The sequence below is a fragment of the Oryx dammah genome, unplaced genomic scaffold (genome assembly GCF_014754425.2).
Source record: "Oryx dammah isolate SB20612 unplaced genomic scaffold, SCBI_Odam_1.1 HiC_scaffold_13, whole genome shotgun sequence".
NCBI classification, from domain to species: domain Eukaryota; kingdom Metazoa; phylum Chordata; class Mammalia; order Artiodactyla; family Bovidae; genus Oryx; species Oryx dammah.
The window spans coordinates 28,720,955-28,736,797 of NW_024070197.1; the positions used below are offsets into that span (position 1 = coordinate 28,720,955).

At 46.6% G+C, this 15,843-nt stretch overlaps 1 protein-coding gene and 1 non-coding gene across 2 annotated transcripts in view; one reads left to right on the plus strand and one right to left on the minus strand.

The window, feature by feature from the left end:
• CDH1 (cadherin 1) overlaps positions 1–15,843 on the minus strand; it is a 73,587-nt gene that overhangs the window by 45,010 nt on the left and 12,734 nt on the right. The window lies entirely within an intron of this gene.
• Positions 6,150–6,222, plus strand: TRNAY-AUA. Its single transcript has one exon. It is a non-coding gene; the product is annotated as a tRNA-Tyr (tRNA).

Here is a 15,843-nt window from a genome sequence, read left to right on the forward strand (position 1 = left end):
AAGATATGGAAGTGGGTTGCCATTTCCTTCTCCAGGAGACCTTCCCAACCCAGCAACTGAACCCACGTCTCCTGCATTGCAGGCAGATTCTTTACCGCTGAGCCACTGGGGATCACCCTGGACAATTGCAGTAGCCTCCAGATTGTCATCCCAATTCTTGCCCATGTCCCCAAAGCCTCTTCTCTGCACAGAAGTCCCAGTGAGCTTGTTAAAATCTCAGGTAGATCCTGATGTGCCTCTGCTCTCCTCAGAGCCCTCCAGAGATGAATGAGCCTCTCTCCTTTCCTTCCCTCACAGGTCACACCCCTGCACCCAGCACTCCCTCCTCATCCTTCTTCCCTGCTTCACTCATTTGGTATATCCTCCCAGTAGAATGCAAGTTCCATGAGGGCAGGAGTTTTGCCTGTCTCTAAAATGTCATTTCATCACTGTATGTGTGCGTGCATGCCAAGTTGCTTCAGTCATATTTAACTCTTTGCAACCCTATGGACTGTAGCCCGCTGACTGAGGGACCTGCGGTCAGCCCCAAGAGGAGAGAGGAAAGGATGCTCATTGAGCCAGAAATATTCACACAACTTCATGAGTCTTTGCAGGCAGACTCTAATGATTCCATGCTATAGTTACCACCAAGTGATCAGCAAGTGACCAGTTACCAGCAAGGCACGAGAAGCACCATGGAGACTCTCAGTCAGTCCTCACACCCTGGCAGGCAGGTACTGTGGCCTCAATTTACAGATGAATAAACCAAGACAAGATTTACACAGGTGAAGTGACTTCCCCAAGGTCACAGTGCCAGCAGACAGGCAGAGCTGGAAACAACTCGGGCCAGCTTACCCTGAAGCTGCCACCTCCATCTCCACCTTGCCCTGCCCCTCTGATGTGTTCTGTCCATATGTCTCCTCCCTGGTTGTCTCTGCCTTTTCTCTCCACGCACAAAGTCACCGAATGGCAGTGTCGTGTTCCAGATGGGAGTGCTTTGCTCCTGAGACAGCCATTGGGCATCTCATTAAACCTGCAGTGCAGGTGGAAGGCTAAAGTGCTGACAAGCAGGCAGTGTGCAGACATCTGAAAAGACCCTTTTAGATGAGGTCTTTGGGGAATTTCCATGGCACAGGAACTGGCTCTGAGAGCTGCAAATAAAGCTGGCTCAACACCCTGGCTGGTAATGGGGCTCGCTGGCCCCAGCAAAAGCTGAGCAGCCACTGGCCATCCCCGAAGGCTTTAACTTGCTTAAACGAGAGCACCACCTTTGGGTGTTAATTCCCAGAGAACTTCCTGCTTTCTAACATAAAGGAGTTAGAGCTAGCATGCCAGGACTGGGGGGAAAAGCCCTCCCTCAGTCAGTCAAGCCCACGGGAGGACTGGGCATTAACTAAACCCCATATGACAGGGCCAACGCATATCACTCATGCCAGCTTTCATACTTCCCCTCTCATTCTTAATGCGCCATTTCTGCTGACTGGGCAGGAGGTTGGAGAACCAGTCGAGCTACAGCTTTCTCTTCTAAACACCCTTTTAAGCCATTAGCTTAGACTCATCTGGAAAGTCTGCCTGCCTGCCTGCCTTTTGATTACACAATATGTCAAACTTATCTAAGCGTCCATTTTCCTGGGCAGGTAGGTGGCTATGGCTTCCTGAAATCCCTTCTGTTTACGTGAAGCCTGTGAACCAAGGTCCTTCAGAGAGCGGGCTGGTGCGGACCCACCCAGCAGCTCGAGGTTGGTGACTAACAACTCATAGCAGCAGCTCTCCTCCTGCCAAGAGCTTTCTGTTTCACCAATGATCTTATTCTCTCCCCCTTGGCATTTTATTTTCAAACTGAGATATTAATTCACATAAAGTTTCACCAATTCAAAGTATATAATTTCAGTGATTCTTAGTTATTCCCTATGTTGTACAACCAGCACCACTGTTTAATTTCCAGAACATTTCCATCATCCCAAAAGGAAGCCATGTACCCATCAGCAGTTAGCCCCAATTCCTCTCTTCCCCTGGCCCCTGGTAACCACTCATCTGTTTTCTGTCCCTATGGATTTGCCTCTTCTGGACATTTCATATGAATGGAATCATACAATATACAGACTTTTGTATCTGGCTTCTTTCACTTTTTAAAATTCATTCATGTCACAGTGTGTATTAATATTTCATTCCTTTTTAGTGGCTGAATAGTATCCTGTTGTATGGATATACCACATTTTTGTTTACCCACTTAACTGGCAGATGAACATTTGGGTTGTGTTCACTTTTTGGCTACTCCAAATAATGCAATGAACAGTTTTGTGTAGATATATGTTTTTAACGCTCTTGAGTATATACCTAGGAGTGGAGTTGCTGGATTATATGGTAACTATGTTCAACTTTTTGAGGAAACGTCAGACGGTCTTCCACAGCAGCTGCACAATTTTACATTCCCACCAGCAGTGTATGAAGGTCCTAATTCCTTCATATCCTCAAAAACACCTGTCATTTTCGGTTTGCTTTTTAATTATAGACATCCTAATGAGTGTGGGGTGTTATCTCACTGTGACTTTGCTAATGAGGTTTTTTAAAAATTTATTTTTTATTGAAGTATAGTTGAATAAAATGACTTTTTTCTTTTTTGACTAGGGATCGAACACGAGCCCCCATCAGTAAAAGCATAAAGTCCTAACCACTTGACCACCAGGGAATTCCCATTAATGACCTTTTAACGGAACATCTTACTTCCTAACAAATATTTCTTTGAGTATTACCACCTAACAAATACTATTTTGAAGGCAATCCTGGCTAAAGCCTTTGGTGGTCATCATAGTAGTCGTAATAATACTAACAACAGCTACTAGTACTACCATTAACACCACTGACACTTTCTGAAGCACATACTATGTGGTCAGGCTCATTATACTAGACATTTTATCCTCACAATAACTGCATGAACTGAGTGGTATTATTTTCTCCATTTCACAGATGGAAAAACTGAGGGCAGAGGGGTTGAGCAGTTTGCTCAGGGTCACATAGCTTACAAGTTAACTTGTATGAACCTGGAATCTGAGCATGAGCAGTCTGGCCCCAGAGCTCTGGAGCACTGCTTTCATGTATGACTTTCTGGCACAAAGTTTGTTGGGAAAGCCTGGAGGTAGCACAGGAAGCATACTATCAACATATCTGAGCACCACCCAAAATAAGCCCAGGATGATTCTGCAGCTCAAGGTACAAAGCCTGTACACACCAAGATTCCATCTGTGACAGGCAGGACTATCAGCACAGGATGTGGGACGGAGTGGTGGTAACGCGTGACCGCTCAGAAGGCAGACACACCTGGGCTGAGGTGTCAGCTCGACCACCCAGACCTCCAGCTAAAGTGAAGCCATCTGCCCTCCCTCAGTTCCTCATCCATAAGAGGGGTCTAATGGTGACCTCAGAGGACTGTAGCAAGACATATTGACAGAACACATCAGAGAAAGTGCAAGAAAGAGACCAATAGGCTTGCTGACATTCAAGCCTGGCAGACTCCGATTCTACCCACACGTTGTTTTGCAAAAAACTATGCATCACTCAAAAAGCACTAAGTTTTCCCTTAAAAGTAGCTGTGAAGGATTCTCTCTCTTTAAAAGTTGCACATAAAATGACACTTTACCATGCGGGGAATTCCCTGGCAGTCCAGTGGTTAGGACTCGGTGCTTCCACTTTCAGGGGCCCGAGTTTGATCCCTGGTTGGAGAAATGGGATCCCAGTTTTTTGGTGGTACAGCCAAAAAAAATAAAATGAGACTTTCCTATGCAGCTTCAAGTTTGACTGATTCAAATTCACAGAATGGGAGTGCCGTGTTCAAGGGTCAACGCCCAACTCTGTATGTATCAGACGTCACACAAGCACCGAGATATTCATGTTTAGGAAATGGAGATCGTAATTATGCAAAATAGCAGAATTATATGAACCACACTTGCTACCTGCCATTGTATTAAAAGAAATGGAATCAGATAGCTCTATTGGGGGACTTTTTTACTTTCACTGCTAAATAACCCCCCTCTGTGGTCTGTGGAAGACACAGGAAGAGTGGAAAGGGGAATGTTTAGCTAAAGAGAAAGGCCAAGTATCAGAAGTGAGACCTCTGGAAAATCCTCACATCTGAGCTGATACGGTCTTGAGCTTGAGGTCTAATTTCAGGGTCTATAAAATCATAACCCTTTGTTCCTTTTGAAAGCAACATGCTGACACCGTCAGCTCTGTTCACCCTTAGAAGTCTCAGATCCGGAAATGCCAGCTAAGCTGTATTACAGGGGAGGGAAATATAGTAGGTCTTTTAAAATTACAAATTACAAGTTTGTAAAATTAAAATTACAAACTTGAATTCCATATATGGCTGTGTATACGTGGGTAGAGCTTACACGAAACTCGTGTGCTTATAAACACAAAACAGAAACTTCCAGCCCACCCCTCCTAGCGTCCAACAGATGCTTCAAGTTCTGCCCCAAAGTGGAGGAATCAAAGGAGGCTAGCAGGCTCTGGTCAGAAGGCAAGAAGCCATCTTTCTTCTCTCATTGTCTGCTGTGTACATAGGGGTGGCTATGATCACTGAAGCCAATGCTTTAAATGGCTAGAGTGTAAGAGTCTATAAATAAGAGACATTCTTGAGATTCTTGGGGATATTTGAATCTGGGGCAGATGGTTAGATGATATTGTAAATTTTCTTTGTTGTGATAATGGTTCAAAATGAGAGCGCCCTTACTCTTGGACAATGCAGGCTGAAGTATTTAGTGGTGAAATGTCTGTAATATACTTTCAAGTGGCTCACAAAGCAACCATTCACACAGATAGAGCCAACAAGAGAGTATTGGTTATAAAATGAGGGTATTCAGATATTCGCGATATTTTCTCTCAACTTTTATGTATTTTTAATGTTTTTAATAATTAAAAGTTCCGGGGGTGGGGGAAGATTCTAAAATAAGAATTAACCAAATTAACTGAAAATGTATTCAGGACTGACTGATACTCAGCTGTCAGTTTTCACTGACACAGATACGCCAATGGTCCAAATATTGAAAGAGCCCCCTTTCAGTTGGTGAAGAGCCTCTGCCCTGAGCCTCCTGGGGGTTGCCCCCATCCCCAGGTAGTGGGCTTCCCCCATCCTCCAGCTGATGCTCTGGACCCTGGCACCTGCTTGAATACCAAACTGCAGTCATTCCCTTTGATCAAAGGGTCCATGCTGCATGGGTCATCATTAAACATTTCAAAACATCAGTTCTGCATCATCTCAACTACTGGCCATTCTTCTCTCCTCCTGGCCAACCCTGTCCACACGACTTGCTTTCCGGGAATGCGAATAGGAGAGCTCTGTGGCACAGAGGTTAAAGGGTATGATGGACCACAGTGTAAGTCCCAGCCCTACCACCTCTCAGATACATAACCCTGTGGCCAGTCACTTTAATTTGCCAAAACTCAGTTTACCTCACTGCAAAAGAGAACTCACTAACAGTCAGTTATTCTCTAATGCTGGCTTTGAAAATGAGATGTTTTTCTCAGCATGAATGATAGGGAACAATTTGAGCATAACTCAAAGTTTCAAATTTGTTCATGTTGTGTGATTTTGTCTGAGTGAAGCACTAGGTGAACGTGGAAAAGTATACTCAGCGCAAGTGTAGGAATGAATAAAACACGCATCTTTCAGTTACCTCAGTTCCTAGCGTGGTATGTGCCACACCCATTCCATCTGGGGTTACAACTTTCCACTTCCTTCCAGACTATCCACCTTCCACAGTAACTCACAGGCTACAACCCTTCAGTTACTCCCATAAGCAAACTGTTTTTCAAGTATCACAATGAAGTTTCTGAGTGTCTGGCCCCTAGCCATTTACTTCCCCATAAACCTTGGTTTTTATTGGGCAGTTCTGCAAAGCGTGGTGATTAGGAAGGCCTCCGTCACCTTACTGCAGAGCTGACTGGGGTTTCCGCCTCCCAGAGCCTGGTGAGGTGTATACAAGACTTACACAGGCAGAGGGTAGCCCAGTGCTGGGCATGCTGTAAGCGTTTAGTCAATGCTGGTCTCTTGCTCTGAATGCAGACAGAGCCTGGTGTATAAAACGTGCTCAGTAAACCTTTCCTTGAAAGGTCTGTGGCTCACTAATCTTAGTGGATTAATTAAAGAGATTTATCCTTCTCTCCCAAGATGTTCCCTGGTGGCTCAGACGGTAAAGCGTCTGCCTATAATGCGGGAGACCCAGGTTCAATCCCTGGGTCAGGAAGATCTCCTGGAGAAGGAAATGGCAACCCACTCCAGTATTCTTGCCTGGAAAATTCCATGGACAGAGAAGCCTGGTAGTCTACAGTCCATGGGGTCGCAAAGGGTCGGACACGACCCTTCTCTCCCAAGAAGTTGGGAGGGGCAGCAGTTGTCAAACTGTAAATTTGAGCTGGTGGAGCCTTGACCTTCACGACTGGCCTGAGGATAAGAGTTGCGACTATGTGTCTCTTTTGTGCAAAGAGTCCAGGACTGTTGACCACAGGGCTATACGAGGCCAATTTTGAGACAAGGAGCCTAGACTCTGAGTACCATATTCAGGGCCTCAGTAGAGTATTAAGTGGTTGGTAGAGTATTAAGTGGTTAAGAGCCCGGGTGCGAGGTCATATGACCTGAGTTCAATCTGAACTTTACCCTTATCAACTATGCCACCTCAGGCCCGTAATGTCACCTCCTGCCTCCCACTCTCCCAAGTACAGCAGAGAGGTTGACGGTTCCTATTTCCTAAGGAGGTGAGATGTCAAGTCCTTAGCACAGTGACAGATCCAGCAGGAAAGTTCAATGCACAGTAGCTACTACTTTAGAGCTATGGGAAAAAAAAAAAAAAATTAGAGGCTACCAGAAACAGAGTTGGGGCAGGAAGCTGAACGAATGAACAAGCAGCAAGGGGAGGTGTGATCTAGCTGGAATTGAAAAGGCAGGATACTGTGGGCAGGAACTCATTGCTATCGGCTATCCAACCCTAAATCCCTTCTGACACGGAGCCCACACTCAGCTAAGCCACGCTCACTGAGCAAACCTAATGGTCTGGGCTCCAGATGGTAATTTCCAAAAGAAACAGACAGAGAGCCTCCTCCGGCTGAGGGCAAAGGTTCCCCGATTAGCCAGAAGGATGCATCAGCCGCAGGGGCTGGTTCACAGCACTTCATCTGGGTGGAAGCTGACGCAGAGACATTCCTCTGCCCTTCAGAAGAGACCGTCCAGACCAGAGACAAGCTCTGGCCTCCTCCTGCCCGCCCAGTGTCATCGGTCACCTGTGACCCCCTCGTGTCCACCTCCAGCTCACTGAGCCCTCTGGCCTCAGAAGCTTGGTCCTTGGGGCTTCCTTTTCTGGGGATTCTCTTCCTACAGTTCTTTCCACAGGGTCCTCCTTCCCGACATTACAAACCACACACACTTCCCTGTGGCCAGGTGCCTGACCCACTCAGCTACAGTGGACCCCTCCCCACCCAGTCTCTCCTTCCCCATTTTTCCACTTTAGTTCCTCATAGATAGATGGAAATCAGCTATGGAAACCCACTCCCTGAAATCCTATTCATTTACATGCTAATGTCTACTTACACACTAAAACTGAACTTCCTGAAGGCAGAGGCCTGGTGTGTCCCCTCTGCAGTAGCTGTGTACCTAGACCAGTACCTGGCACATACAGGCCCTGAATACACATGGACTGACTGAGGCGGGTGCGGAGATAGTTATTTACCCATAAATAGTAGAGGGCTGGGTTCTATGCATGGGGCGGTGAGGGGAGAGGGGATAAAGAGAGACCCAAGCCCTGACCTCAAATCCCACGGGAAGGATGTGGTCAGCAGGGGCCTAGCCAGGAGTGATGCCAGGGGAAGCAGGTGCTTTGTAGAGGAGGAGGCAGAGGCAGTGCTGCCCTGGGGCACACACCTGGTGGTGGTGGGCAAGGCTCTCAGGCTAGCAGGTAGGAAGCTTGGCCATCTAGGCCAGAGAAGGGCTGGACCACTCGGCTCCCAGGAGCCTTTCCATCTTGGGCAGAGGCAAAGAAAACCAAATAGTGATGAAGATAGGACATGGAACTGATCGGGAGGAAAGGTCTCCAAGATGGACTATTACCTCAAAAAGCCAGGTGCACAAAAGACTCCTGACAGGAACCCAGAAGCAGCCAACAGGTGTTCAGTAGGTACATCATTGCAAGATCACAGTTTTGAATTACCCACATGGACACACATCTCTGTCTACAAAACACTTACATAGGCCTCTATCTGTAGTTACTGACAGAGATCATATCTGTAATAAATACAGAAATGAGAGATGTAAGACCTACTATGTGGACTTCCCTGGTAGCTCAGTCAGTAAAGAATCTGCCTGCAATGCAAGAGACCCAGGTTCGATCCCTGGGTCAGGAATCCCCTGGAGAAGGAAAGGGCAACCCACTCCCAGTATTCTTGCCTGAAAAATCCCAGACAGAGGACCCTGGCGGGCTAGTCCATGGGGCTGCAAGAGTCAGAAACGACTAAAGTCAGAAGTGACTAAACCACCACCACCACTATGTGTGTGGTAGTATTCTGAGCCTTAGAAGTACAACAAAGGATAAAACAGACTGTCTCAGGACTTCCCTGGTACGCCAGTGGCTAAGACTTTGTGCTCCCAATGCAGGGGGCCTGGGTCCGATCCCTGGTTGGGGAATTAGATCCCACATGCCACAACTAAAAGTTAGTATGCTGCAACTGAAAGATCTTGTGTGGCACAGTAAGACCGGATGCAGCCTAATTAATTAAAAAAAACAAAAACAAAAAACCACCAGATTAAGTCTCATCTTTAAGGGACTTACATACTAAGAAAAGGAGACCAGGAAATGATGTACAATATTAAGTTAAACAGTAACCAAGACCATGGGGGGAAACACACACACAGGGAAAGGCGGTACAGCGATAGGAGGTGACGTGCACTGTTACACAAGATGGGCTCTGGTGAGGGTGAACCTGGAACAGAGACCTGAATGACCAGAATGAAGTAGGAAGAGAGCCCCAGGAATCCCTGGGGGAAGGAGGAGTGTCCCAGACTCAGGAAACAGCAGGCACTGGGGCCGGAGGCAGCAGAGTGCTGGGGAATGATAGCCTTAGTAGTCTCCACCATTACATATTACTGCTTTAACAGGGATTTATATGATATTACCACCTATAAGGTACAGTAACAGAAACCTTCTCCAAAATGTTCCCTGCAGTGTTATCTAGGTAGTGATGCTATGTACACTTTTTCCCTTCTTAGCTATCTACATCGTCTAATGTTTCCCCACGGCAAACACGTACTAGTTGTGTAATGAAGACAACTACAATATAAGAGGTATAGGGAAGATAAGGGAAGTATAAGAGGTACTGCCAGGATTTCAGGCAGGCTCAAGCTCTTTGGAACAGCCAGATTCCCAGCTAAAGCACTGATTTGTGCTTAATGCACAGAAACCCAATCACGTAACTAATCTTATTTCGCTCTGTGTTTTGACTGGTAGGAAGCTCAGAGTCGAATTAGTGGTCTGGTTTTAGTTGGGACAGAGGCTCTGTGGCAAGCATTTGGCTACTCAACTCTCCTCACTTTTATCTTTATTTTTCCTTAATCCATTTCTGATTCCTATCTGAGACACACGCATTATTTATCTAGGTACCTGTCCCACATCTTTATAATTCTTCATTGGAATGAGGTGAGAATGAACAAAGTGAAGAAAGAGACCAACAGAGGCCAGAGGTCCTTAAAGAAGTCTTGAAAGGGAATTCCCTGACAGTCCAGTAGTTAGGGCTGCGCTTTCACTGCCAAGGGCTGGGATTCAATTCCTGGTCAGGGAATTAAGATCCTGCAAGGGGACTTCCCTAGTGGCCCAGAGGCTTAGACTTTGTGCTCCCAATGTAGGGGGCCCGGGTTCGATTCCTGGTCACGAACTAGATCCCATATGCCTCAACTAAAGATCCAGCATGTGCAACTAAGACCCAAAACAGCCAAGTTAAAAAAAAAAAAAAGATCCTGCAAGCTTCGGCATGGTAAAAAAATAATAAAATAATAATAAAATGATTCTTCTAAAGCAGAAGTAGTAGTCTTGAAAAAGGAATTGTTTCAGGAAGATTTAGCATCATGGGAAAGAGAACCCCCCTTCTCTGGGGGATCCTAACTTGACCATCATTGACCATTGCCTAAAATGGAAAAGAGATGATGATCCAGTTCACCAGCTTCTCTCATGAAGAGGATAAGACTGCCTTGAAAAGTGAAAGTGAAAGTCACTCAGTCATGTCCAACTCTTTGTGACCCCATGGACTATGCAAGTCCATGGAATTCTCCAGGCCAGAATCCTGGAGTGAGTAGCTTATCCCTTCTCCAGTGAATCTTCCCAACCCAGGAATTGAACCAGGGTGTCCTGAATTGCAGGTGGATTCTTTACCAGCTGAGACTTAAGGCCTTCTAAGTAGCAGATCTGTGTCTCAGTGGACCCCAAGCTAAATGAACCTCACTGAGCCTCATTTCTTCATCCACAAATAGCTAAGAGTCTAGAACCTACTACTCCCTCAAGAGTGGTGGGGAGAATTATATAATGCTCTACAAAGGTTCAGGGCACTGCCCAGCAAATAGTAAGAGCTCTATCAATTCTAATAATAAAAATATTATATTTTACAATTATCAATAATAGTAAAAATCAGTACTATTTCTGAGTGCCCAGCGAATGCCTGACACTCTGTAGTCCCATTTTGCAGATCATCAGTTCTGCTCATCCACCAAATGGGAATAATAGGATTGGTATGAAAAATACATAATACCAAGTTTGTATCAAGAACTGAAGGGTTCTTGATAATGCCCTTTAATTATGTGATTCAGACATTGAGGTAGATTAGCTGAGAAAAGGCACAGGATATAAGGAGAAACCAGATCCAATTATGACAGGGAACTTTCCCATGAGAGAAAAATCAGTCTTTAAAGTGTTCAATATCTAAAAGTCATGACATGTCCAGAAATATTGGGCTGGTCAAAAAGTTCATTCTGTAACATCTTACTTATTAAAAAAAAGAAAGACAGAAAAGGAGATGAATCACATGTTTTAGGGAAAGCTTGTTCAATAGCAAGCAAAGGCAACCCAGTAGTCCTCAGGTTCATGATCAATTGTGCTCTCCAAAATAAAAATATCTGAAACATCTTACATAGTCTCCGGATCTGTTATCAAATTCCACACGGATTAATCATAAACCACTCCTTCCTACCCACCCCCTAGAAAAAATAGAAAAGCAACCTTACTCCCTGTCCACATTAAGGAAACTCCCTAAAACTATTTCTTGGCCCGACCTAAACCTGAAACTTCAGCTGCCTTATCTTCACATTGGATCTGTTTTCTGCTCCACTTGAGTTTCATGCAGGCTTCGCCAGGATAGCAACAGGGCTTGCGAGGCATTTTAATATTGGGCTGGGCGACTCATAAATTAAAGAGCTGTATTTGTAGGCTCATTAAGTGACACCTTGGTCCAAAACTAAATAAGTTAACTTGTCAAGTCATCCATCAGTCTGAGCTATCCGGGCTGCCCTCCCTGCTCCAGCAGCCTGGATGGCTAAGATATTGGATAAAGCAGATACCCAGTGACTATCCAAATAGAAGAATGAATAATGGGTGGATGGCTGGATGGATAGATGATAAGGAGGGAGGGAAGAGCCCCTTGGCCATCCAAGCTCTCCTCTCCAAATACACTGAAATTCTTCCTCCAATGTTTTTGCTGTTTGTCAGATGACCTACATATTTTTTTCCTATTTGCTTTTCCAAGAACACTTGGGGAGTTTGTAGCCCTCAACCTTAACTTCCCTTCACCCCTGCCTCAATGGACGTGGAACTGGTTCCCACCTCAGACTGATTATTCCACGGACAGCCAAGGCGTGACCACCTATTTTGGGGAAACCTGAGTGCCTCAGAATATGATAAAAGCTATGGACCCTCTGAGCCAAAAACTGCACGCACTCACATTCATCTTGTCTACGGCTTTGAGTGGGTTCATAGACCCTGCCCCCTTCACCACCACCACCACCACTACGAATCATTTGGAGAGTGTGTTAAAGGGGAAGAAAAATCCCCTCAAGTCCCCTTAGCCCTCTTGACTCCATCTCTGGAGGGAAGGACCCACTGAGTCTATACCTCTAAGTCTTCCCACAGAGCCTGACTATAGTTCAGGTCTGAAGTGCCATCCTGGGACCTCCAGATCAAGCACAGAGTGGGGCTTATTTAAAAATGCAGATTCCTAGATCCCACCCAGATTTATAAACTGGCATCTCTGAGGGGTTGAGACCCAGCAGCTGGCATTTTTAATTAGTTCCACAGGTGGTCCTGAAGCAGATAAAGACTGAGACCTGTTTCCCAGAATAAAGGTTTAACACTTTCGGGCTGAAAGCCTGTAAACAATTGTTAATTAATGCATCAGCATTTCAAAGAGTGCCGGTAGAGCCAGGGTGACCACATTCCAAGGAGTAGGAAGGGGAGTGAGAGACACCCACCTTGAAAGACCACATCAGCCCCCCCTCCCCCTGCTCACCCATTCCCAGTTCCCCTGAGCCCCTCCCACACAGACACCCACAACCCTCTTCCACTTCCGTCTCCCCTCCTCCATTTCCCTCACCCTCCCAGCCACTTCCTCAACTGCCCAGACAACCCAAGTAATGCCCACCGTTCCTTCTCTCAGCCCACCTCTGAGTTGTGCCATGGGAAGGGGCCTGGGACCCACAGCAAAACTACAGGTTCAACCACCCCATCAAGACTCCTCTCCCACCCACGCTGCTCCCTCAGGTTTTCCAGGCGTGTACCAACCACCTTCTGACGCTCTACTCACTCTGTTGTCCCCCTCCTTCACTTCTAGAATGGACAATCGGCACAGTAGGCAGATTTTTCACCCGTGACCTATGTCTTCCCAAGGCCTGGGCTGAATGCCCAGCACAGGGCAGGAGCAACAGATCGCAAACTTGAGTTGAAATTTTGGGTTCAGTCCCTGGCTGATGCTAAGCAAACACTCAAAAAAGCAGTGGAGATCAGATCACCCTAACTTCCCCTCCATGTAAAAAGCAGGAATTGAACACTTTCAATTGAGCAGCTTTTAACAATTGATTTATCTTTAGGAAGCAAACAGCCATGGAGGGAGGGGAGAATGAAACTTTTAAAAATTCCATTATTGTTTAAAAGGATGACCATAGGGATTACATCTAAGCTCAGCTGAAAGTGGGGTTTTTTAGTTTGTTTTTCAGAAGAGGAAGATCAAAATCCAATGGAAAAGATAAGAGACCTAGGAATTTGGCTTCCTTATCCACATTATAATTCACTACCCCCATCCCCAGGGACCCTACACCCTCATTCTCCACAGCAAATGGGCCCCTCAGAGGACTACTTATGGTCAACTACATTTTAGGTGCCATGCTGAGGACACGTCTCAAGGCACACAGCCTGGTGGGTGGGGAGGAAGGAGAACCCAGGGGATCTGAACCTGAGAAGGTGTTGGGGAGACAGGGGGATGTCCTGACTCACGTCTTGAGAGCAGAAGATCAGGGTTGGCTTCCTGGAGGAAGCAACCACTGAGCTGACCCTGAGAGGGGAGCTAGTCGGGCAGGGAGCACAGGAAAAGAGTGCCGGTAGAGGTGTGGAAAACCCAGATACCCTGGGAAGGACCCATGGGCCACATCAATAAGAAGCCAGGGAGAGGCCCCAGGCCTCCTCCAAGCTCAGCTCTAGAGCCTGGGTGGTCAGAGGGCAAGGTCCAAGCTACAACCACCAGCCTAGTCCTCCCTGAGGACTATCCCAGGGCCCAGCATAGAGCTTGGCAGGGGAGGGGTGGGGGCTGCTGCAGGATGTGGTAGTGAGAAGACAGAGCTGGCAGGATATGGGGACTGGATCTGGACTGCAGTGGAGAGACACAAGGCCCCCTCCCATCACCCCTGCCCCAATCCCTGGAATCCTCACTCGCAGGGCTCTGGACTCTCCCGCTCTGCCCCAGGCCTCCACTTGCTACTCCGAGGGTCTGGAACACACTTACCCACATATCCTGATCCTTCACGTCTCTGGATCTTTGCTCAAAGGACCCCTTCCATGACCACCCACCACTTCTCAACAACTGATCACTCATTCTTAAACACCCTAAACATTTCACATATGTATTATGTTTCTTGCCTGTTCCCATCGATGCACTAGAATACAAACTCCACACAGAAAGAGATTCCTATGTTTCTGGTTCTCTGCTGTATCCTCAGTCCTAGATCAGTGCTTAGCACATAAGAGCTACCATTATTTATTCAACGAATGAATGAAAGAAACGAATGAATAGAACAGGTGTGCCATTTGAATGAATGATGAATAGAACAGGTGTTGTCATTTGATGAGAAGGGAAGCAAGGTTGGGTACAGTAGTGGATTTCGGATAATCATTTGGAGTGGCTGAGGGAAAGACAGGTAGACCATGCTGGCCTGAGGGCCACATGGATGGTGGGGCTCATTTCTGGTTCTCTGAGGCCGCTCCAGAGGAGTCTGGGACTGAGTCAGTCCAGTGCCCCCAGGGCAGACAGAGGGAGGAGAACCTGCTGCTCCTGTTTCCCGGGTTCACCCAGCCTGCCCAGGTCTCTGCCCACAGGGCCCCACCCAGCCAGCCAGCAGCAGCCTTGTTATATAGTCCTTTTATGGCCTTTGTCAGCCAGAGGCCAGGCCAGAAGAGCCATGGAGGACATTGTGGTCCTGGTAGCCCCCCACCCTCCTGGTGGGGCTCCAGGACAGGAAGCTGTTTCACCTTGGTTACCTGAGTCATCACCCAAACATCCCCTGTGTCATATTCCTGGCCCCCAGAGTCTGCATGAGAGGTCCCTACCCTCCACCCTCCCTTGGCCAACAACAGATTCGCCACTGCCTCCTCCCCCCTCGCCTTCCTGCTCACATGCCACCCAACACCCCAGACCTGCCTCCCCCTGCAGAAGCTCCACCAGCTCCTCCAGCCCACACAGGTCTTCCCCTACCTGAGCTGTGAATGCGCCCATTGTCTGATAACTTGGCATCTCAGCATTTTGATGCTCTTCACCTCATTTCCACAGCTCTCTCATCGCCTGCCTCCAAAATCCCAGGGAAAGGAGAAACTTTGTGACTAACACAGAGCACACAGTAGGCACTCAAACACTGTACTGAGAGGACTTGGTTGGCTTCTGTGATACTAAAAACACCTTCCTGAGGTTAGAATAAGAGGAAAAAGCTTCATAGACTGATGGTCACATCTTACGTTGCCATTTGCAGAAAACTTCAGTTTTTTAAAAACCCACAAATGAAAAAAAAAATAAAAAAAATAAAAACCCACAAATGCAGGCACATGTGTCCTGTAAGTGATTAGAAAAATGTCTGGGAGGACACAGGCCAAATCGCTAATGTCAGCCACTTGAGAAGGGGGCGGTGGGGGGGGTTGAATTTTCTCTTACAGATTATTTAGGTTTTCCTTGAATGGTTTATTTAAGCTTTATAGTGGAGAATTTCAAACATAACCCTAAGCAGAGAAAATAGAATGATGAGCCCCATGTACTGAGTGCCCAGCACCAACTAACTGCACGGTGGTCTTATTACATCCACACTCCATCTCAGACCCCTTATCTTTCCAACCATAAATAATACATTGCTGGTTATCTCCAAGGAGTCAAGAACTGTAGACAGACAACTAGCCCTTGAACAGGCACTGTGTCAAGAGTGTCTTAGATCTGGGGAGGTCAGGAAGCCAAGTGACAAGGCGATGTAGCTCTCCTCATCCTCAGTTCTTCTATCTGGCTCCTTCATTTTTTTTTTTTTACCCCCTTGACACAAGTCTAAAGTGGAAACATCTAATAATAAAAACTCAATACTTAAAAGAGTGTTTGCTGTGT